This window comes from Lynx canadensis, chromosome D3, assembly GCF_007474595.2.
Source record: "Lynx canadensis isolate LIC74 chromosome D3, mLynCan4.pri.v2, whole genome shotgun sequence".
NCBI classification, from domain to species: domain Eukaryota; kingdom Metazoa; phylum Chordata; class Mammalia; order Carnivora; family Felidae; genus Lynx; species Lynx canadensis.
In genome coordinates, this window is record NC_044314.2 from 81,211,963 (window position 1) to 81,235,566 (window position 23,604).

The following is a 23,604-nucleotide window of genomic DNA, read 5'->3' on the forward strand; positions in this document are numbered from 1 at the left end:
ATTTTTAAAGATTTTTTATGTTCATTTATTTTTGAGAGAGGGAGAGAGAGTGGGAGCAGAGAGAGAGAGAGGGAGAGAGGGAGACACAGAATCGGAAGCAGGCTCCAGGCTCCGAGCTGTCAGCACAGAGCCCGACGCGGGGCTCGAACTCACAAACCGCGAGATCATGACCCGAGCCGAAGTCGGACGCTTAACGGACGGGGCCACCCAGGCGCCCCGCCCCTGTAATTTTTAAATAAAGAGGAGAAACTTGACTTTGTGTTTAGATCCTCCTCCCCCCCCATCCCACCATACGCCTCTGGTCCAGCCCCCAGGTGCGTGCGAGCTGTCCCTGCCTCCCTACCCTGGCTTTTTGCACACCTCCCGCTGCCCCGTGGCCCAGAGGGGAGCCGTTGTGGTGACATTTTAGGCTGGAGCACACGGGAGGGCAAGGGAAATGCTGAGATTACCTCTCACGACAATGTGCCATTTACAAGCCAGTCACTGGCCGGAAGCACACAAGGAGAGCGGAAGAGGCTCCGAACTGTTTCCACAGCGGCTGCACCCGTTTGCAGCCACCAGTGCCCGAGGGCCCCTTTTCTCCACATCCCCACCTTATCACTGGTCTTTGGGCTGATAGCCGTCCTGCCAGGGGGGAGGCGATACCGCCGTGTGGTTTTGATTCACATTCCCCTGATCGTTAGCGAGAGGAGCATCTTTTCAGGCATCTCGGCCTTTCGTGTGCTTCTTTGGGCAAATGTCTCTCCCGGTCCATTGCCCAGATTTGAATCGGGCTGTGTTTTGTTTGTGGGTTTGTTTTTTGGCTGTTGAGTTGAATGAATTACATAAGAAAGAAAGAGACAGAGGGAGAGAGAGATGAGACACGGACAGAGGAGAGGGACAGGGAGAAAGCGAGAGAAGGGGGGGAGACGAAGAGAGAGAGAGAAGAGAGAGAGAAGCAGAGGAGAGAGGAGAGAGAGAGGGAGGAAGAGAGAAGAAGAGAAGAGAAGAGAAGGAGGAGAGGAGAAGAGGAGAAGGGAGAGAAGAGAGAGGAGAGGAGAGGAGAAGGAGAGTAGAGAGAAGGAGAGAGAGAGAAGAGAGAGAGAGAAGGAGATGAGAGAAGGAGAGAGAGAAGGAGAGGAGAGGAAGAGAGAGAGAGATAGAGGAGGGAGAAGGGAGAAGAAGGAGAGAAGAAAGGAGAGAAGAGAAGGAGAAGAGAGGAGATGAAGGATAGAAGAGAAGGAGAGGAGAGAGAAGGAGAGAGAGAAGGAGAGATAGAAGCAGAGAGAGAAGAGGGAGGATAGAAGACAAGAAATAGAAGAGATGAGATGATAAAGGAGAATGAAGTAGAGTGAGAGATGGTATTATAGGAGAGGAGTATAGTTAGTGATATAGATGAGATTAGAAGTAGAGGAGAGATAGAATTAGGTAGATCTCAATTAGAGGATATATAATTATATTATATATAATTATATTATATATAATTATATTATATATAATTATATTATATATAATTATATTATATATAATTATATTATATATAATTATATTATATAATACAATTATAATATAATATAATATATATAATATATAATATATATGTATAATATGCATATATATATGTATATATGTACGTGTATATACCTATATAATTTATGGATACAAATCCCTTATCGGGTACATAGTTTACGCATTATTTTTCTCCCATATTAAATTTTCAATTGTGACAGATGAGCAGGCTCTGGAGGTCTCACTGTGACTGTAGTTAACATGTTGTATGCTTGAAATTTGCGAAAAGTAGGTCTTAAGGGTTCTCAACACCACACAACACACACACACACACGCGCACGCGCACACAAAGGAGAGGTGATGGTGATTGTTTCACAACGTATGCATGCAATCAAGACATCAAGTTGTGTGCCTGAAGGATACACAACTTCTATCTGTCAATTACACCTCAATGACATTGACAAGAGAGGAAGTTAGCTAAAGAATGAAAGAGAGATTCGGTGCCAGAGACATTCAGACGCGGTGCCTGCTGGGCGGGGTCGGCTGGGGATACAAAAATGTGACTTAGGAGCTAGTGGGAGGTCGAGCTTTTCGCGAAGGAGGCAGGTGAGATCTTCCACCCTGGCATTCTGTGTAGGTGATGGATTTATATTGTGGGCTTTTCTCCCTTTAGGATCTTAGAGTCTTTTCTTGTCTCTACCTTCCTAACAGTCCACAACGAAGGCAGGGAAAAATAATCAGCCAGGTAAAAAGCAGCAGGAGTATGGGAGGGGTCAAACAGGGTTTTCAGAGTCCAGAATAAATCGAAGGATGACTGATTCTCAACTTCTTATGCACACTTGATCCAAACTCGGTCCCTCTTGGAAGAAGAGGGTCAAGCCCTGTCTTGTGTTCTTTTCTAACTTCTCCGTGGTAGTAAGGTGCTATGATTAAAAATCAGGATCAGGAGGGGCACCTGGGTGGCTCAGTCGGTGAAGCGTCTGACTTTGGCTCAGGTCATGATCTCGCGGTTTGTGAGTCTGAGCCCCGCATCGGGCTCTGTGCAGACAGCTCAGAGCCTGGAGACTGCTTCGGATTCTGTGTCTCCCTCTCTCTGCTCCTCCCCAACTTGTGCTCTGTCTCTCTCTGTGTATATCAAAAATAAATAAAATGTAAAAAAAAAAAATTAGAAAAAAAAATCAGGATCAGGAGGGGCACCTGGGTGGCTCATTCTGTTGAGCGTCTGACTTCAGCTCAGGTCATGATCTCACGGTCTGTGAGTTCAAGCCCCACATCAGGCTCTGTGCTGACAGCTCGGAGCCTGGAGCCTGCTTCTGATTCTGTGTCTCCCCCTCTCTCTGCCCCTCCCCCTCTCGCGCTCTGTCTCTCTCTCCCTCAAAAATAAATAAACAGTAAAAAAAAAAAAAAAAAAAAAAACTTAAAAAAAAATCAGGATCAGGAATCAGGCAGAGATGAGTTGGAAACCCAGCCTTTTCACTGGCTGTGCCGTCTCAGGCAAGCGTCTTTACGCTGCTGAGCCGCGGTTTTGTCATCTGTACAAAGCGAGTATTAGCCTTAGGCTTATTGTGGGTGTCCGATGGTCTGGTAGGGGTAGAGTGGTCCGCCCAGTGCCCGACATACAGACAACACTCAGAAAAATGTCACTGTCCCTTTGCCTTGTCTGCCGGTCACCCACGCCATCGTTCCTTCAGTTCTCCTTAGAGCGCAGCGAGGCCGTGATTCACGACCCTTCTCCCACCCAAGCCGTCTCGACTTCCTGGTACTCTGTGTCCCCGTGCCCTGATCCCAGCATGAGATTGCTACTCGTTCCCGTTCCCACCTCACCGCGGGGCACAAAGCCCTTTCTCTGCTTGTTTGTTCTTTCCTGTTTGCCGAGAGTTGATGTCATTAGTTTAATGCGGGCTCTATGTCTCTGCAACTCGCTCTGTTTATACTACAAGGATGCTCAATAGTGTTTGGTGACGACGGTGTAGTACAAATGACAGCTGAGTCAAGAACGCCTTCGCACTGGCCTGAATCAGCCAAGGGAAGGTTTTAACCATCTTTCTTACCGCAAACAGATGTTTAGCACGTAATAAATGCTAGGTGGGAGGCGGGCAGAGATGGGCCGGATCGGTCTCCCCCCTGTTTGTTTATCTGCACGATCTGAGCTTTTGGAGGGCAGGGACCGTGTTCTGAGCCCCGTCCCAAGGTCCAGGGCTTAATGCGGTCTGTGGCATTTAATGAGTGATGAACACGTATTTGTTTTTTTCCCTGTTCATTTGAGAGTTCCTTTTGAACTTCCCACTGTATGTGGGGCCCTGTGCTAGACTTTGGGAAGACGACAATGAACGAAACAGGCAGTCTGTTTCTTTGGGTGACGGACGTGTACATGAGTAATTCAACTCGCAACGGCAAGTCCTGGACCAAGTCGTGCTGAGTACACAGAATCCCCGGTCAGTGTTCCCCGGAGGGCTGGTGGAGGATAAGCGTTTGAGCCAGGTTTTGATGGAGGAGTGGGAATCTATCAGATGGAGAAGATATTCCAAGCAGAGGGAGCGACGTGTAGAACCTGATGTTTTAGGGAACAGCAAATGGCTTGTTATGACCTGAGCTCAAAAGACTGGGTGAGGGAATGAATCTGGAAAGATCATTTTAAGGCGAAAGGTAACAATAAAAGGATTTCCATGGAATCCCTTAGCCAGATTTGTGTTTTCTTTTCTTTTTTTAAAAAAAAAATTTTTTTAATGTTTATTTTTGAGGGAGAGAGAGAGAGACAGAGAGACAGAGTGAGAATGGGGGAGGGGCAAAGAGAGAGAGAGGGAGACACAGAATCCGAAGCAGGCTCCAGGCTCCCAACTGTCCACACAGAGCCTGATGCAGGGCTCGAACTCACAGATGGTGAGATCGTGACCTGAGCCGAAGTCAGATGCTCAACCGACTGAGCCACCCAGGCGCCCTCAGATTTGTGTTTTCTGAAGACCTCCGTGGAGGTCGGATGGAGGCTGGGCTGGGAAGACGGCAAGCAGACGCTGCTCCTGGAGGACGCAGTGGAAACACTCGGAACCGAGGACCTTCGGTCTCCGATGACGTTCACGTACCCTGACTTCCTGATCTGTAGCTTTTCCCACCGGTGTAAATAAATGCCCCCGCGGCTGATTTCAAGCTACCAGCGTGAGGTCACCAGAGGCAGACTTGGCAAGAGGTTATGTAGCCCCTTTGCGGACACAGTGAAAAATATCAGGGCTGAAGTATTTCCGCGTGCCCCCCACGGAGCAGGCTCCATGGGGAGAAGGTGGGGGAGAGAGCTTTGGACATTGTAGGCAGGTGACCCAAATGTGAGATGGCGGGCAGAGGACAGGCCAACATGCAATCCACTCTGTTTCCATTAGCGCTGGCTGGGCAGGGGCTCGTCCTTCCTAGACACGTGTTTGGGCGGGATGGCCTGACGCCCTGTGCCCAACCGGTGGGAGCAATGAGTGAACCCCGTCCCCAGACGGCGGCCGTTGGCTCAGGGATGAGTATTTAGCCGATCAGAACCCGTGACATGTGAGAAGATGCTTCTTTGGGCTCCTAAGATTGTCTTCTTTTTTCCTTTCCAAGGGAGCCACCAGAGGAAGCCCTCTGCCTTCCTCAGAATGGGCACATGAGAGGGCTTGTACAGAAGTTCAAAGGTGAGCTAACACCTTCTAAGGCTAACACTTTCCAAGACAGTGGGGAGACGGAGAACAGCCGGAGGGGCTGGTTTGAACCCTGTTCTTCTTCTGATTCGCCCGATCCGACATGGGCATTCTGGTTGTGTGGACCCATAAATCTTCCCTTTGGGTGAAGCCAGTGTGACTCGTTTCTTTGCTTTCCAACCGATGACGCGATCCTCACTCTCCCCGACACCCACTTCCGCCTTCGGGACCCCAACGGAATGGCCAACGCTGAAGGCACAGCCTGTTTGAAAGGCGGATCCAACGGCTACCGCCTCGAGAAGGTTTTGTGCAGGCCGCCTTAGTACCGGGCGGTCGAGGCTGTGAGTACACCCCGGGGGGATTCTAGGAGACGCGGATTGGGTTTCGATTGCCTTATTCTTTACCCACAGATGGATTACCATCTGCCACGCGTTAGGCTCCGTTCTTGGGGTTAGAGATGTAGCGGAGAACGAAGATCTGCGTTCACGAAGTTGGCACGCACTCCTTCCTACCTGTTTGCTTATTGAACGCCGGGCCACTGTCTCAAGTGAACGGGGGACATCTGATTACCCTCTTTGGCAGAAGAGGAAAGGTAAGACTTAGAGAAGCGGAGTGATTTGCTGAGGTCTCCAGCTGGCACGTGGTAGAGTGGGGTCGAGCATGCAGCTCTCTTGACCTCTTTGGAGGTCTATTACCTTTGACCTACGAGCACACCCAGCATCCTCTTGTCTTTTCTTTTCTGAGCACCTTGTTCATGCTGGATCTTTTCTGCCTCCCTCCAGCTCCTCTCCCCCTCGTTCTCTGTCCTCTGCCCAGGTAGCCTACCTACCTGGATAGAATCAACGGGCTCCTTTGCCCTCCACCTTCCGGGTTGCCTTGGTCTGGCTGTGCCCTTGGACTCGAGGTCGCTACGTCTATCCAGGGAGCCCTCGCTACGTGACTCCCTTTTCCTGGGTCTGGTAACCACCTGTGTGTCTTCCTCTCAGCCTCAGGAATATGTGTGTCAGGCATTTCAGTGCTTAAGTCATGAGTTGCAGAGAATACAAAGCAGTGTGCCATAGTGACCACGTTTGTACCTAAGAAGGAATTGCAGACCCGGGCTCCAGAGGGTGACAGGTGGATCCGGCCACATGATCTGGGTGACCGCTGGGGCAAGGCAGACGGAAAGAAACAGATCTGAGCTCAATTTCCAGCCCAGAGCTCAGAATCACAATCCGGAGCCTGAGGTCCATCCTAGCTCGGCTGAGGGTAGTTGACTCACAGATCTGTGAACATGAGAACAGCTGACTGTCCTCATCATCCAGCGAATTTGGGGCTAGCTCGTTACGCGGCATTGTTGCGGCCTCGCTGACTAATATAAATGGCCTCATAGGTGGCGATACTGAATCGTCACCCCTTGTGTAATTGCCAAAAACTGTCAACTCTCCCACTGAGAGTGTTTCTAATGCAGTCATTGGGGCAGCCCGTGAACCCCATGCCGGCTTAACTCTGTTATTTCTTTTCCTGAGGACTTCTGCTCTCCATGGTTAGACGGGGTTTGTGAGCATGTCATTGGAAACAAGACCTATGGGGCAATGAATTTAAAGAACAGGAAGACCTTCCCCTACCACTTTTCACTCCCCTTTCCTGCTGCCCATTAAGCCATGGAAGTTAGCATACCTCAGAGCTTTGAGTGACTCAAAATTTATTTGGGAGAAGGACACATGGATGGTGACATGTGGAAAAAGTTACTTACCCAACACGGATGATGTCATTGAAATGGAGAAAGGCAGAAGCCAAACCAGTAAGGGACATTTCCTCTAGGAAACGGCGTGCCCTGATGTATGGAGTGTTTGACTGTGTTCGGCACGAACACAACTTAGCTTTTCTTTTTATGAAAGCCATAAGCATTTATAAAATTCCACCCCTTCTACCCTTCACCTAACTTATGAGTCCTTTAGCTCTAACCTCCTTTTGACCCGCAGCTTATATAGACCCAAGTCATTTAAAACTCAATCCAAAGTGAAACACGTTTCAGCCATGGTAAAATTAATTCCCTCGTTCGCCATTGGTCTGGGACCTCATGGGGGAATCTGTGGCTTGAGGGGGGGCTGGGGAAAAGGCAAAGAAGGAGAGTTTTGTGATCAGAAAGAGGCTTCTAACAGGAAAGATATTTATAAAGCTGCATTTGGGTACTGTTCAGTTTGGAAGGAATTTGTTATAATGGCAATATATAAATCTTTGAATGGCCTCATAAATCATAGCGTCAGGCCCAGCCAATCAGAAGCCATGAAAACCTGGCGCTTTGGAGCACTCAGTCGTTACTAGAAAGATCCTGTGTGACTCCTTGGAAGTGGAATCGGAAAATCTGGCTACATTTGGGGGGGGTGTGGAATGTCTCGAATTACTCCTCAAACATTTTAGATTTGATAAAACCCAAGACACGGCTTTTCCAGTCCCACTTCCCTTCTCCTCCACCTCCGATAATTATTAAACCCATGTGTACATCAAGAGAGGCTTAATTCATGTGTTTCTGATTCATTTACACTTAGCTCCTCAAAATATTGTTTTTAAAGGGCTGTTTGTTGTCCAAAAAGCCTTTTCCCCCTAAAGCTTGAAAGCTTAACTTCGCAGAAGCAGGAAGCTGCTTCTTTGCCAAGAGTAAAAACGGGTGAGAAGTCCAAAGGGTTTTGAAGTACGTGTAACGAATGTTCAAACAGGTTCTGAGCTGAGCCAAGTCGAGTTTTCTATCTCTGAGAGATCTCGAGAGAGCCGTGGGGCGAAAGTTTCAAGGAACATCATCTCTTCCCAAACCCCATGAAATTGTATTCCAGTGAGGATGGGGGCCAAAGCAACCAGAAATACAAAACGCAGGGATGGGGCAGGGCGGGGGGGGGGGGGCGGAGACTGAGGACTGTGGCCTTGTGGAATGGCAGAGAATTGTCTTTTGAAAGTTAGCAAAAAGGCCGCCTGTCTTATGTCATGGCGAAGTCACTAATGGTGTTTGGGGGGCATTCCCTGCCTCCGGGACTCACGTCATTGCGTTCCTCCCACTCCAGGCAGTGACGTCCACACTTGCGACGCGTATTAACTCACCCGACGCCTCGATGAAGGAGTGATCATTAGTATCCCTGTTTTACAGAGGGGGAAACCGAGTCACGGAGATGTCGGCTTCCGCTTTGGGACAGGAAGGCGTGAGGTGGGGCTTCCAACCCCGTTCGTCTGCCTCTAAAGCCTGAGCCTGTAAGACCTCACGGGGCACTGCTTGTGGCCGGTCTGTGACTCGTTCATTCGCCGAACAGGTATGGGTGGAGATTTTGCTATGTGCCGGCCTACTGGGGATACTGAGGAAAGGAGGAGGTATTGTTCACCGCCCCCCCCCAGGGGACGTGATTTGGGGGTGGAAGACACACATCAGACCAATGGATGGTTTGAGCTGTGAGAAGTGTGAGGAAGGAAAAGCACAGGCGTAACGGACGTGGCCTTGGAGGGTGGGGCGCGGCGGGCTGGGTCTGGGCGGTCAGGGAGGACTGTCCTGTGTTCCTGTTGTTTGTCTAACAGACTTGAAGATAGCGTTATGGGTTGGACAGGGGGGTGGACGGGACTGGGCGTGAGTGTTAGAAGCCGCCCCGACTGCCGTGTGCAGGTGGGCAAGAGTGGGCGTGGAAGAACTTGGCCCCTCCTGCGGTCATGCCCGGGAGGTTCGGCTAAATTCTTCAGCCTGATTGCCCCCGAAAGGCCAGTTTCCCATCATGTCCTCCCTCCGCAGCGTTGATGCATTCGTGAAGTTGGCCTTTCTTTACAGCCTGCCGGCCTCCGAAACTGCCCTGCCCGAGACGGTAGCCGCATGTGGCTTTCGAGATTCAGACGAAGTAAAACGGAAGGTTTGGCTGCTCCGTCTCCGCGAGATCAAACGTGTCCTGGGTATGTCACTGCGGAAAGTCCTAGCGGCCAGCAGCGGCCCGGGGAAGCAGGTGAACAGGTCTCTACTTTGCTTTCAGATCCGGGGCCAAGTCCCAGGTATGGGAATCTCACGGACCAGTAAGAATCTTACAAACTACGTGCAGAGAGTGGAAAGAGCTGGAGAAGGTACTGGTGATGCACGTGACTGAGGAAGGGCTCTGGGCGGGAGACGCACAGAACGCCCCCCCAAATCGTAACAAGACTCGAACAGGCACTTTCCAAAGGGGAGCGCCCAGTCAACGCGTCTATGAACCGGTGCTCAATCTTCTTAGCAATCAGAGGAGGGTCGGTTAAAGCCGCAATAAGATACTACTCACACCCATCAGAGTGGCTCAAATTAAAAAGATGCTCGATACAGAGTATTGGTGAGGATGTAAAGGGCGTAATGGGCACAGTGTCTTTGGAGACCTCACCAAAGTCGGATGTATTCCTACCTGTGATCCGGCAATGCCACAGCTTGGGGTGTGTGTGTGTGTGTGTGTGTGCGTGTGTGTATGTGTGCGTGCCAGCAGAAGTGTAAGCCCGAGTCACAAAATGCATGCACGACACGTTCCGAGCGGCGCTGTTGGTAATAGGTCCAAAGTGGCAAAAACTGGAATTACCCATCATGCAGTGCGATGATCGTATCCCCCAAAATCAATGAGCCTGTGCCGGACGCGACAACGTCGATGGATGTCAGGAACACGTTGGGCAAAAATCAACCCCAGGGACGAAGGAATAGGTGACATAATTCCAGCCGGAAAACGGGAAACGGAGTATTGCGTCAGAAATCAGGGTGGTGGTTTCCTCCGGAGAGGAGGGAGGTGGTGACGAAAAACAAGGGACAGCAGGAGAGCTCCCGGGGTGCTGGCGATATTGGAGTGTTTTGACCTGGATGGCGGTTACACAGATGTTCGTTTTATGACAATTCGGGGTAGAGCCCCGTTTGGTGTGTGCTCTATGGCACAATTAAAAATCAAAGCAAAAATATTTTCTGAGCCTTGTCATAGCTTTTTGTTTCGCCTACTTTTTAAAAAAAATTTTAATGTTTTATTTTTTATATGTGAGAGAGAGAGACAGAGAGCGAGTAGGGGAGGGGCAGAGAGGCAGAGACAGAATCCGAAGCAGGCTCCAGGCTCCGAGCTGTCCGCACAGAGCCCGACGCGGGGCTCGAACTCACGAACCGCGAGATCATGACCTGAGCCGAAGTCGGACGCTTAACCGACTGAGCCACCCAGGCGCCCCTTTATTTTGCCTACTGAGTGGATTTAGAAGAACGATGGTTACCTTCCTGTGAAACCAGCACTTTGCGAAAGGAAAAGAATTAGACGCCAAAGTAGCAAGGACATCATCTGCAGACTAAGGCGAGTTCTGCGAATTGAATAAATGTTGCATTCTGAAGACCTTACGAGACCGATGTCACTTTAATCGTTTCCCGGAGGGCTGGTAACAACGACCGCAGTCTGGCAGTTAGAAGCATCTGGCTTAGTGGGGCCTGTCCCCTGGCTCCTCACCACTGACGCAGGCTTTCCAAAGTCTCCTCTTTGGAATGAAAGATGTCTTATAAAATAAATTAAGGAAGTGCTGGCAGTCGAACAGAGAACAACACGTTTCCTTGCTGCACGACTTATCAGAGCCTTTACTGCTCTGCAGTGTGGCTCTAGGAGATGGCTAGAGAATGCGGCACTTCCCATCTTGTCTGCTGACGGGGCTACGTTTCTGTCGAACCCTATGTAGGGACCGGTGGTCCAGGCCACCCACTTTGGGGACTTTAAGCCTGGAGCAGGGATCAGAAAGCCAAGATCTGTGGGCTGGACTCCTGTTTTTATAAATCAAGTTTTATTGGAACACAGTCATGCCTATTCATGTACATATTGTCTGTGGCCGCTTTTGTCTTTGGCAATGGCAGAGTCAAGTAGTCGCGGCAGAGAACATATGTGGCCCACGAAGCTTAAACTATTTACCCTCTGGACCTTGACAGGAAAAGTGTGCTGACCCCAGATCTAAGAGGACAGAGTCTGAACTCTTTATCTTAGAATGCAGAACTTTCCAGAATCGGACCCACCCCAACCTGCTTGTCAGTGTGATCTTTCTTCATCAGTCTCCTGTGCGTGACAAATCTGCTCCCGTCACGTGCATTCGGTGAAATTTTTCTGTTCTTTGTCTTCCTTAGGCTCTTCCCCTCGGCTGGACAGAGGGACCCCCTTCTCACCCCTGTCCCTTTCCCACTCCACAAGCCTTGGCTCAAAAGCCCTGTACTCCAGGAAGCCTTCCTTGGTTCTCCATCTCCGAGCAGTTCAGGATGTTGGCTTCCTGAATCTCCCATTGCCCTTGCTTTGAGTTCTAGAATGACGGTTAGAGCACATGAACTCTGCGTTACTTAGGGATCAATTGATGGGAACAGAAAGCCCGGGTTTTGCTTGCATAAACACGGCAGGTATCGATTTCTCTCTTTCAGAAGTTCAGAGGTGAGCAGTCAAGACTGAACTTGATGTTCTGCCATGGATGCTTCCACTCGCAAAGCGACCTCTTGGCCCAACATGGCTGCCTTGGGTCAAGCCATCATCCCCTCGTTCCAGCCAGCTTAAAAGCGAAGGTGTTTTGCCTTATATCCCTTTGGCCAGAACTCAAAACTTAATTACATGGTCACACCTCGGTCTGAGGAAGTTGAGAGCCGTAGCTAAGGAGGGCAACTGACCATGTATTCTGTGCACTGTGAGCTCCCCTGACTGTGTCCGCCTCAGCTCTGAGCCCTAGCACGTCCCCTGCAGCGGCAGAAACCTGTGATTTCCACCCGTGTAGCAACCGTTCCCCTTCTCCAGTAACATTACTCCTATGTTGCTTTGGAGAAGCACCCGTCTCCCAAGGGTTGATTGCCAATCAAAGTGCCCTCCTTCCCTAGTCGTGGGCTGAGCGTGATAGCCAGGAAGATGAGCGGGGCTCTCCGGAAAACCGAAGCCTTGAGTGGGATGACGCAAAGAATAAATGGGTTTGGAGCTGATTTGTCCAGACCACAGTGCCTTGAAGAGTGCCACCCTGCTCCTGGCCACAGTGCCCGGCTTCTCGTCTTTCTGGAGTCCTTTCTTCAGTGCTTGTGAGCTACCCAGGAATCTTCCAAGAGTGTCCTGTTTTGCTTACGTCATCCGGAGTTGGCATTTGTTGCTTCCAATGGAGAAAATCCTAAAGGAATACTCTTGTGTCATCAGCGCTAAGGGTGGATGAATGGAATCGATCGGTACGAGTCGTGAAGCACACTCCGTACTGGCCTCAGAAAATGGTCATGTTGGACTTGGATCAGGACAATGGATGGTTTATGTGACACAAGGCGCCATTTAAAGAGGAGGGAGCAGGGGCGCCTGGGTGGCGCAGTCGGTTAAGCGTCCGACTTCAGCCAGGTCACGATCTCGCGGTCCGGGAGTTCGAGCCCCGCGTCAGGCTCTGGGCTGATGGCTCAGAGCCTGGAGCCTGTTTCCCATTCTGTGTCTCCCTCTCTCTCTGGCCCTCCCCCGTTCATGCTCTGTCTCTCTCTCTGTCCCAAAAATAAATAAACGTTGAAAAAAAAATTTTTTTAAAAAATAAAAAAATAAAAAAAAAAAAAAGAGGAGGGAGCCACTGAGCTCATGGGGTTTTAGATGTCACAATCCCCGAGTCCCCCGGCTTAGCAGGGTCTCATGTTTTACTTGCTTGTCAGATTCATAAATCTGAGATCAAGAAGGTAAAAAAGACTCGGTCTATTCCCTGGAGACTCAGGGCAAATATTCCCCTGCTGTGGATTATTTATCTTTGGATGATATTCTGTCTGGACAGGTGGCGAACGTTGACGCCTACTAGTAAACAGGCTTCTTTCTGGACCATCAGAATCATCTTCGAAAGCAAGACCGTCAGGCAAACCTATTAAAAAATGAAATACTCGGGGCGCCTGGGTGGCTCAGTCGGTTGAGTGTCCGACGTCAGCTCAGGTCATGACCTCGCGGTTTGTGGGTTTGAGCCCCGCATCGGGCTCTGTGCTGACGGCTCGGAGCCTGGAGCCTGTTTCAGATTCTGTGTCTTCCTCTCTCTCTGACCCTCCCCCGTTCATGCTCTGTCTCTCCTTGTCTCAAAAATAAACATTAAAAAAAAAAAGGCTTTATCTTCAGCAAGCATGATTAGCTGTGTCATTAATCAACAAAGAATCACCTACCTATGAAAAGAAAAAAAATATATTTTCAAAGGTATTGCATGTCTCAGGCCAGCACTATTTCAATAATTTAACCACAGTGGTTTTAGAGTTAATATTTACAAACCAACACAAATGATGGCTTCTCGAGCAAGGTTATTTAAAGAATGGCTTCTGAGTCCAGCACCAGATGGGAGCTGCATGAATGCAGAGATCGCGTGTGACTGCGTACAATGTCGCCAGTATTTAGCTTGTAATAAAGAAGGCAGGCGAGGAGGGGAGGAAGGGGCCATGTGGTGCAGTGGAGAGAGATTTGAAGACGGCGTGAACGTTTTAGGCTTTCAACCTGAGCTCTGTCTTGACCAAGGTATGTGGCCTTGGGCAAGCCATTTCCCCCTTGAGCTTTGGTGTTCCCATGTATAAAACGAGAAGACAGGACTAAACTGTTCTAGGTGAGGGGTTGGCAAACTCTGATCCGTGGGCCAAATCCGGCCCACTACTTGTTTTTATCAATAAAGTTTTATTGGAACAATCCATGTTCATAGCTGTACATACTGTCTATGGCTGCTTTCATGCTACCCTGGCAGAGTTGAGTAGTTGCCAAGTCTAAACTACTATCCGGCCCCTGACGGAAGGTTGCTGACCCCCGGTTTAGAAGATTCTCAACTGAGTCTGCACGGGAATCTGTATTGCCTGGAGTTTGTTCTCCCTGGAGCCTAGGGTTTTTATTTTCCTTCCTAAGTGATGCCCATCTCAGCCCGGTGATGGCGAAGGAGGGTGGTCCCGGACAGCCTTTGAACTTGTGTGAGCCACCCTGGTGCACGGACTCATCTCCTTACTCTCCTGACTGCTGCTAGTGGGAGGGCAGAGTTGATTCATCTGGGAGGAGGAATTTGAGGGGTGGAGATGCTCCTCCTGTTAGAAAACCACCTGAGTAATTCATCCAGTCAGCATCTTTAAACGATCTGTAAAATAGGTCCTTCCTGTCCTTCTCTTAGGCCAGTATGCGGACGTTTCTGAACAGTGTCCTTCATCGATCCTTGGAAACATTTTTTCCTTCCCGTGCAAAATCATCACTGTCATTTTCCCGGAGACGTTTGGGGGGACGAAACCCATTCTGCATGTGTGTGTGCGTGTTTTGCCCCTGATCGAGTGCTCCTGTTCTTGTTGGGCTGCTGAATTATAAATTACATTCTTTTCTCTGCCTTTTGATTTGATCCATGGATGCAGAAACCATTTCGAGCGGCCCCTAAGGGCTTTGCAGGTAAGACAGCCCTCATTTTCCGGGCAGATGACCCCCTGCTGCCCAGCTGTGTCCCATCAAATTCCAGGGCTTTCTCCCCACGAAGGATAGCATTGATTCCGAAGTATCCACAGTCCGATTCCTCGGGGGAAACACACCTCTGGTTCTGAAGGCCCGGAGACCGCGAAGCAGGTGTTACCGACGCTGGTAACTGACCCCCTTCCCGGAACATCACAAGAGCTTATGACAAAGAACTTATCCACCTCCCCCTGAAACACAACGCCATGCCTCAGTGCCCTGAGGTCTTGTTACCCGCGGGGAATCTGTCCCCATTTGACTCTGATTTCTGGGATGAGCTGAACACAAAACGAAGTCCAAACATTTCCGAGTTTCCGCCCTTCTGAGCCCTTCTGACCTATGAGTCTTTTTCCAGATCCAAATCTTTCTCCCGAACTGTGCCTCTGCGGAGTCACGGCCACCACAGTTCTCTGCCGCTATTAAGGGAAGTTGGTTGGGGCGCCTGGGTGGCTCAGTCCATTAAGGGTCTGGCTTCAGCTCCGGTCATGATCTCACGGTTCGCGAGTTCGAGCCCCGTGTCGGGCTCTGTGCTGACAGCTCGGAGCCCGGAGCCTGTTTCGGATTCTGCGTCTCCCTCTCTCTCTGCCCCTCCCCTGCTCATCTCTGTCTCTCTCTCCCTCTCAAAAATAAAATAAACATTGAAAAAAGTTAAAAAAAAACAAAAAAAAAGAGAGAGAAAGAAAGAATCCCAAGCAGGCTCCGCGCTGCCAGCACAGAGCCCGACCAGGGGCTCGAACTCTTGAGACCACAAGCCCGTGACCTAGACGCTCAACCGACTGAGCCGCCCGGCTGCCCCAGGGGTTCTGCATTTCCGAGAAGCTCCCGGGTGAGGCTGATGCTGCTGGCCTGAGGATCACGCTTCGAGGAACGAGGTGCGGTCACGAAACGAGGCTTGAATAGATGGTATCTGACTGGCTGGATGTTGGCCCCCACTTACAAGCACGCCAGACCCTCAGTAGCAGCCCCTCCCTGCTGGTGACAAGATGTGAGACAGGGATCCAAAAGTGTTCTTGGGACTTGCGGTGCCCTTACGTTATTGAGGATGGCATTCGGCTGAACAGGCGGGTGGTTCTTCTGTTCAGGCAACAGCTGGTTACTGGGCACCTACTTCCCCTTTCAAACACAGTGATAGAGGGAGACACAGAATCGGAAGCAGGCTCCAGGCTCCGAGTTGTCAGCACAGAGCCCGACGCGGGGCTCGAACTCGCGAACCGTGACATCATGACTTGAGCCAAAGTCGGAGGCTTAACCGACTGAGCCACCCGGGCGCCCCTGAAACGCTCTCGTTGTGTGGCCCCCGAGGGCCTTTTAGGTCTCAGATCAAATGCCACCGGCTCCTGGAGACCCTTCCCTGACCGTGCAATCAAGAGGACCCGCCGCCATGGCTTTCCATCATGTCACCCTGTTAAGTTTCCTTCTGAGCCTTTGTCACTCTTGGCAACCGTCTTGTCCATTTGTTTATCTTCTGTCTCTCCCCTCTAGAACATCAGCCCCTTGAGAGCAGGGCTTCCTATGCCTTGTTTCCTGGGCACAGTACCGGGTACCTGGCTGGCACTCAGTAGATGTCTGTTGAATGAATGACCCAGAAGAAAGATAGCACTAAACGGGTTCACAGGGATAACGTCTGAAGTACTTCAGCAATCCTTCTGACCACCCGTACCCAGCAGGGTTTATAAAACCTCTACCCACCTATTGATGAAGGATTACTCTTCCTCGACCAATGAAAGCTGCTCCCGCTAAGATCTTTGTGGTACGTCAGCGTTAGCAGAGTCCCAGCTGGTACGTATCATCAAAAGCCACAGCACCAGATACGTTTGGTGCCGTGTCAAAATACCACAGACCGGGTGGATTAAACAACAGAAATTTATTTCCTCACAATTCTGGAGGCCCGAAGTCCAAGGTCAAAGTGCCGGTAGGGTTGGTTTCCTGTGAGGTCTCTCTCTTTGGTTTCCAGACGGCCACCTGCTGTTAGCTGCGTCATCAGGAGGTGCTTTCCCTGTGTGTGTGTGCAGAGAGAGAGACGGACAGACGGACAGAGACACAGAGAGAGGGACGCACGCAGAGTGTGACTCTTCCTTTTCGTATAAGGACCCCAGCCCCAGAGGGTTAGGGCCCCACACTTAGGACCTCATTTAGCTTTAATTACTCTCTTTAGGGGCTCATCTCCAAACGCAGCCGCATCGAGGAATATAGGACTTGGGAAAGGGGACGCGATTCGGTCCATAACGCTTGGCCTTAAGCGATCTTGACTCAGGCAAACTCCAGGTAAATGGGCTTATGATAAAAATATAAGGGGAATTCAGGAGAACTTCCTGGTGGAAGCGGCCCTGGGTCCTCAGAAGCTAGCGTGGGATTTATATTCTACGTTTCACCATCGAGGTGACTTAGCTCTTTATTTAGCATCTACAGGAAGCACCCAGTTCTTTCTGTCTTCTTTTTCGTTTTTACTGAGACCATTTTCTTGGGGTACGATTGACAGACACGGAGCTGTCCTCATGGCAACATGATGAGTTGGGCGTTACGTATGCACCCGTGAGAGCGTCAGCACAATTCATGCCACAGAAATATCCACCACCTCCAACAGTCTCCCCCTACCTTCTTCCTTTTTATTGCATTTTATTTATTTATTGTTTTTATGGTAAGAACCCTCAGATTAAGATCTAACCCTCATAACAAAATGTGAAGTATCAGTATACCGCGAACTGTAACCACTGGGCTGCACAGCGAATCTCTCGGACACAATCATCTCGCATAACCGCAACCGTGCGCTCTGACCGTCGCCTCTCTGTCTCCCCCTCCCCAGGCTCCTGGTAACCATCACTGGGCGCTCCGCTTCTAAGAGTTTGACTATTTCAGATTCCTGGTAGAAGCGAGATCATGTAGGATCTGCTCTTCTGAGTCTGGCTAGTTTCACTTGGCATCATGGCCCGCAGGGTCATCCGTGTTGTTGCAAATGGCAGGGTTTCCTTCATTTTTGAGGCCGAATAATACCCATCGTACGTAAGCATATGGCACGTTCTCTTCATCCGTGCAGCTGTCAGCGGGGGCTTTTCGGTTCTTCTGCCTTGGCTGTTGTGGTTAGCGCTGCGGTGAAGAGGTCTCTTTGAGATCCTGATTTCCTTTCGTTTGGATCAATATCCAGGAATGGGATTGCTGGATTGTGGTGTTTGTATTTTTAAAGCAAAATTTTTTTTTTAATGTTTATCTGTTTTTGAGAGAGACAGAGCGTGAGGGAGGGAGGGGCAGAGAGAGAGGGAGACACAACATCGGGAGCAGGCTCCAGGCCCTGAGCCATCAGCACAGAGCCCGACGCGGGGCTCGAACTCTCCAATCCTGAGCTCGTGACCTGACCCAAAGTCGGACGCTCAACCGACTGAGCCGCCCAGGCGCCCCTGTAGTTTTAATGTCTGAGAAACCTCCCTTCTGCTTTCCAGAGGGGCTGTGCCGATATCCACTCTCCCCAACAGTGCGCGGGGGTTCTCTTTCCTCCACATCCTTGCCCACACTTCCCTCTCGTCTTTTTGGTGAGAGGCAGGCTAACAGGTGTGGGGGGACCCCTCCCTGTGGTTTTGATCCGCCTTCCCGGACGACGACGAGTGAGGCCGAGCACCTTCTCGTGGACGGTCGCCCCATGTTTCCGGTTGGGCTATTTGCCCTTTGCTCCTGGCTCGTAGGAGTTCCTTACGGATTTTGGATACTAACCCTTTATCAGATCCATGATCTGCAAACATTTCCTGCCATTCTCTGGGGTGCCTTTCACGTGGCTGACGATCTTCTCTGCTGTGCGGGAGCTTTCTCGTTTCCTGTGGCAACTTTTACTTCTGTCGCCTGTGCGTGGTCTCCCTTCCAATCAGGTTCTTCATCACCTCCAGCGGGAGGGTTTCCGCGCCCCCCCCCCTCCTTCACCGTCTTATCACCTGTTTGTTACCTTAATGGTTCTAAGCTCCCAGGGGCAGGGAGTTTGCCCGGGACACTTTCCACGCTGCTTCACTGTCTCGATTCCAGAATCTCACGGTGCCCAGTAAACTTTGCCGGCTGCACGTGGTCACGGGATCTGGGGGCTGCAACAGCGGCGTGCACGCGGGCACCCCAGAGCCTGGGAGACTACCCGATTCCTTTCATTTGGGGAACCGACAAATACCCGTCGCGTGTTTACCATGGGCTGGCCACTTGCTAGGCTCTGGGGACGCCGCAGGGACAGGAGAGACAAAGCCCCTGCCCTCATGCGGTGGCCTTCTACTGGGGGGATACAGATGAGACACCAGTCAGCAGAACGAGTAAGTTACAAGAGAATTTTAGAGAGTGACGAGCTCGCTCAAGAAGATCCAAGAGAACCATGCAGAAGAGAGGGGGCGCATAGTTTATTAGGGGAGTGAGTGAGTGAGTGGATGAATACAAATTAGACACAAGGCTTCCCTGGTTTTTAATGAAGATAACTTATTGTCAAATTGGCTCACATACAACGCCCAGGGCTCATCCCAACAAGTGCCCTCCTCCATGCCCATCACCCATTTTCCCCTCTCCCCGGCCCTCCGATCAACCCTCAGTTTGTTCTCTGTACTTGAGTCTTTTGGGGTGCCTGGGTGGCCCAGTCGGTTGAGCGTCCGACTTCAGCTCAGGTCATGATCTCACAGTCTGTGAGTTCGAGCCCCGTGTTGGGCTCTGTGCTGATAGCTCAGAGCCTGGAATCTGCTTCGGATTGTGTGTCTCCCTCTCTCTCTGCCCTTCCCCTGCTCATGCTCTCTGTCTCAAAAATAAATAAAATTATAAAAAAAAAAAGAGTCTTTTATGGTTTGCCTCCCTCCCTCCCTGTTTGTAACTATTTCTTCCCCTTCCCCATCCCCATGGTCTTCTGTTAAGTTTCTCAAGTTCCACATGAGTGAAAACATATGGTATCTGTCCTTCTCTGACTTATTTCACTCAGCATAATACCCTCCAGTTCCATCCACGTTGCTGCAAATGGCAAGATTTCATTCTTACTCATTGCCAAGTGGTATTCCATTGTGTCTATAAACCACATCTTCTTTATCCATTCATCAGTTGATGGCCATTTGGGCTCTTTCCATAATTTGGCTATTGTTGAGAGCGCTGCTATAAACATTGGGGTACAAGTGCCCCTATGCATCAGCACTCCTGTGTCCCTTGGGTAAATTCCTAGTAGACACAAGGCTTCCTAACTGGCGTTTTCATTTAAGCAATCTATCGGTTTACTGCAGGCACCCTCCTTACGGTCCTACAGCCTTGTGCCGCGTTTTAAGTATCCAGCTTTTATTGGAGTATCACCGTCAGCCAACGTGAAAATCCCAAGTATGAAGCTTGATAAAAATCTCCCAAGCTGAACACACAGAGTCCAGATCAGGAAGCAGGACGTTATCGGCACTTCAAAAACTTTCTTTGTGGTCTTTTCTCGAAACTATGAACGCCATTCTGACCTGCAGCGTTTGCTGGGGGTTTCAACCGTTGGGGTCGAAGATGTTATAGAGTGGAATGCTAAATAGAGTGATTTTAGTACGCGGGGCACGCTTTCGCCAATACGCAGGATCACCACCCGGGACATGCCACCGAATAACAGGTGTCCGTTCTGTCCCGGCAAACTTGTTAGTGGGGTCTGTCCCCTCTCCTAACACCGGCTTCATCAGGTATACTCCCCCTTTCTAGTTCGAGCAGACAGCCCTTGACAGATTAGGAATTCCAGAGATACTCCCGGAAACCAAATGGCTCAGCACTCAGAGCAAACCTTTCCGCGTGCAGGCTGTGCGAGCATCAGAGAGCCGGTGGAGATATTTTACATTGGGTTGATTTCATCGAACATCTCCCTCCCCACCCCTCCAGCCCCCCTTTGCTTTTGTTTTGTTTTCATTTTAAGATTTCAACTCTGGGGCGCCTGGGTGGCTCAGGCGGTCGGGCGTCCGACTTCAGCTCAGGTCACGATCTCACGGTTGGTGAGTTCCAGCCCCCGTCGGGCGCTTTGCTGACGGCTCAGAGCCTGGAGCCTGCTTGGGATTCTGTGTCTCCCTCGCTCTCTACCCCTCCCCCACTCGTGCTCTGCCTCTCTCTGTCTCTCAAAAATGAATAAATGGAAAAATAAAATAAAATAAAATAAAATAAAATTTCAACTCAAACCTGTTTCGCCAGGTTTGCAGAAAGATGTTAAAATCAAATCCCCCCCCCCCCACCTCTCTGGGGAAAATTCCTTCGAGTGTTACGCAAAGGCCACATGACTCGTTTGTTTCAGGGGAGGGTTGGCAGAAGGAAACCCACCTTGCTTCCTGAGAAGGGCTCAGGCCCTGCCCTCCAGTCTTAGCCAGAAACCCTGGGATTAATCTTCCCAAATGACAATTAACAGGTGGGATGTTTTGAAATCCCTGCGGCAAGACTTTTGCGTCTATAAATCTGCGATGGGGCCGATGCTCTGAATTCTTAATCGAGCCTGTTTCCTTTATTAATCTCCAGGAGCGGCAGTGATTTATAAGGCGGGCTTCCACGCAGTCCAGAAAATGAAATTCATTTCACAAACTCCAAATCAATTGGCCACGAGACTTTCCTATTTCATGCTCTGCGTCACAATGATCTCTTAACTTGATTGTTCTATTAGTAAGAATTCACTTAAAAGCCTCTGCTGGGTCTCCGTGCCTCACAACAATACTATTCAGCCCTGGCGCAGTGATCACTACGGATCCTGAGACTGGACTTCTAGATCCTTCGATTAAAAAAGGGACGGGGGAGATGAGCTATAAAAGAGGGGGAGGCTAAGAGAACCTTGAATCATCCGGTGCTGAGGTCTCTGAACTAATGGAGACCCGAGGGATCATGGTGGGGGGGGGGCATTCAAATGCAGGTTTCTGGGTCCCCACCCAAGCCCTGCCGAATCACAACTTCTGGGAATGGGAAAACGGTTATCTTGAGATCAAGATTCTAGGGATACGGGGATCCTCTTTGCCCGTTAAGTAAAGCCAGCTTGTGTGTTCATTCAACAAACGTGTGTCGAGCACCTCGTGGGTGCCGGGCAATGTGGCAGGTGCCCGGGGTGCATGAGCGAACCCGCTAGACGAGCACCCCTAGCTTCGCGGGCAGGGTGACCACTTAATTGTGGAGAAGATAACGATAGTGGTTATTAACACGCATTGCCTACGCACTGGAAGGTCTTATTTAACCCCCGGGAAGGCTCTAAGCAGTGGTGACTGCCACCCGCCTCTTAGAGGCAGGAAATCGAGAACCAGGAAAGTCAGCTGAAACCCAAGGCCGGTGCTGATCGGAAATGGAGCAGAGAGCGGGACCAGAACGCCGTGGACCGACCGCGTCTGCATCCGCCCCAGGGCGAGGACGGCAGAGGACCCAGCGCGCGGCTGCCTGCGCCGTTCAAGCAACGAAAAGGTAAGTGAGCCTCTGCTCCGAGTGGACCCCTTCCTCGGGCGTGGAGCGCGAAGGCGGATGGCGACGTCACGTCCTGCGAGGCAGCTGGGCGCGTGAAGGCCCGTGAAGCGGTCGGAGCTGCAGTGAGGTCACGCCCGGCTCTGCTCCAGGGGCACCTGTCTCCCGGCCAGGGGTGGGGAGGTCCGCCAAGGATCCGCGGAGGAGTCGCAGACTGGGGAGCTGGCTGGGCCCAGGGAATGGTGTGGGCCAGTGGGGAACTGCATGTGCCGCAGCCCTCGAGCTTTTGGCCTGGCCGGAGGGGCGGGTTGGCGGGCGAAGCCAGAGAGGAAGCAGAGGCCTGGGCGTGGAAGAGCCTCGCCGGCGCGCCGAGGAGTCTGCACCTTCCCGAGGGCACTTGCAAGGCGGTGAAGGGTTTGGACGTGTCAGCTTTATTTAAAAAAAAATTTTTTTTTTCAACGTTTATTTATTTTTGGGACAGAGAGAGACAGAGCATGAACGGGGGAGGGGCAGAGAGAGAGGGAGACACAGAATCGGAAACAGGCTCCAGGCTCTGAGCCATCAGCCCAGAGCCTGACGCGGGGCTCGAACTCACGGACCGCGAGATCGTGACCTGGCTGAAGTCGGACGCTTAACCGACTGCGCCACCCAGGCGCCCCCGGACGTGTCAGCTTTAAATTTCAGAAGGAAACCTTCCCGTGGTAAACGGACCTGGACGATGAGCTTAGGTGAGGCGAGAAGACCGCCTGGCCGGGCCAGAGGCCGCGGGACCCAGCTCGGAGGCGGTCTCCACAACCGGACGCACGCCAGCGGGGAACGTTCGGGAAACCCGTCCTGGAGGAGAGAGCACGGCGGTAGCTCTCAGCCGGGATCAAAGTTCGTTGCACTTGAGAATCGCCTCCCAGGGCCCAGGGGCAGGGGGAGGCGGACGCCACTGGTTCGCTGGGGGCAGATGCCGAGAGCCCAGAGCCTCGCCAGGTAGTGTTAATGACCTCCAGATAGTCCGGCCCATGTCGGCGCATTCGCCGGCCGCGGCCCGCTGGGTTTGGGCAAAAGGCCGCGAGGGAGGAACCCACGAGCCCCCTTGGGTGGTGCCCAAGGAGCTTTTGGCTGGTATCAGGAGGGAGCAAAGAACAGGGGCCTGCGGGCCGAGCAAGTGTGAGCTGTGCTAATGGGGGCCGCCTGTTGACCTTGGGGTGGTAATGCTGTCAGGCACGTGATAAGACGCGATGGCAGGAAACCCCCCGTGTTCACAGAGCGATTTTCTCGGCGTGGGTTCAAAGTGCAAAGCACTGGTGTTAATTCGGAAAGCCTCGGAAGGGCTCTGAGAGGTGGGAGCGTGTGTGTGTGTGTGTGTGTGTGTGTGTGATAGGCTGGATGCGATTGCTGGACGTCTGGCTGCCGCAGCGTGGCACGTCGCTGTCGTCACTGCCATCGACATCAGCATCGCCATCTTCGCCGTCATCTTGGCTGCCTTCGCCTCTGCTCCGTGGAACCTTCTAGCGGCCAAGCTGTGCTGATAGCCCTTCTCGTGCCTGTGTAACTTACAGCGGCCACAAGGGCCCTGCAGGATGTGGCCCTTTGAGTCTCCTCTGCCTACCTCCTCGTTCTCTCTCCAGCCGCAGTGATTTCTTGGCTGCGTTTGGTTATAGCAGACGTGCTGTCCCCTCAGGACCTTTGCACAGGCT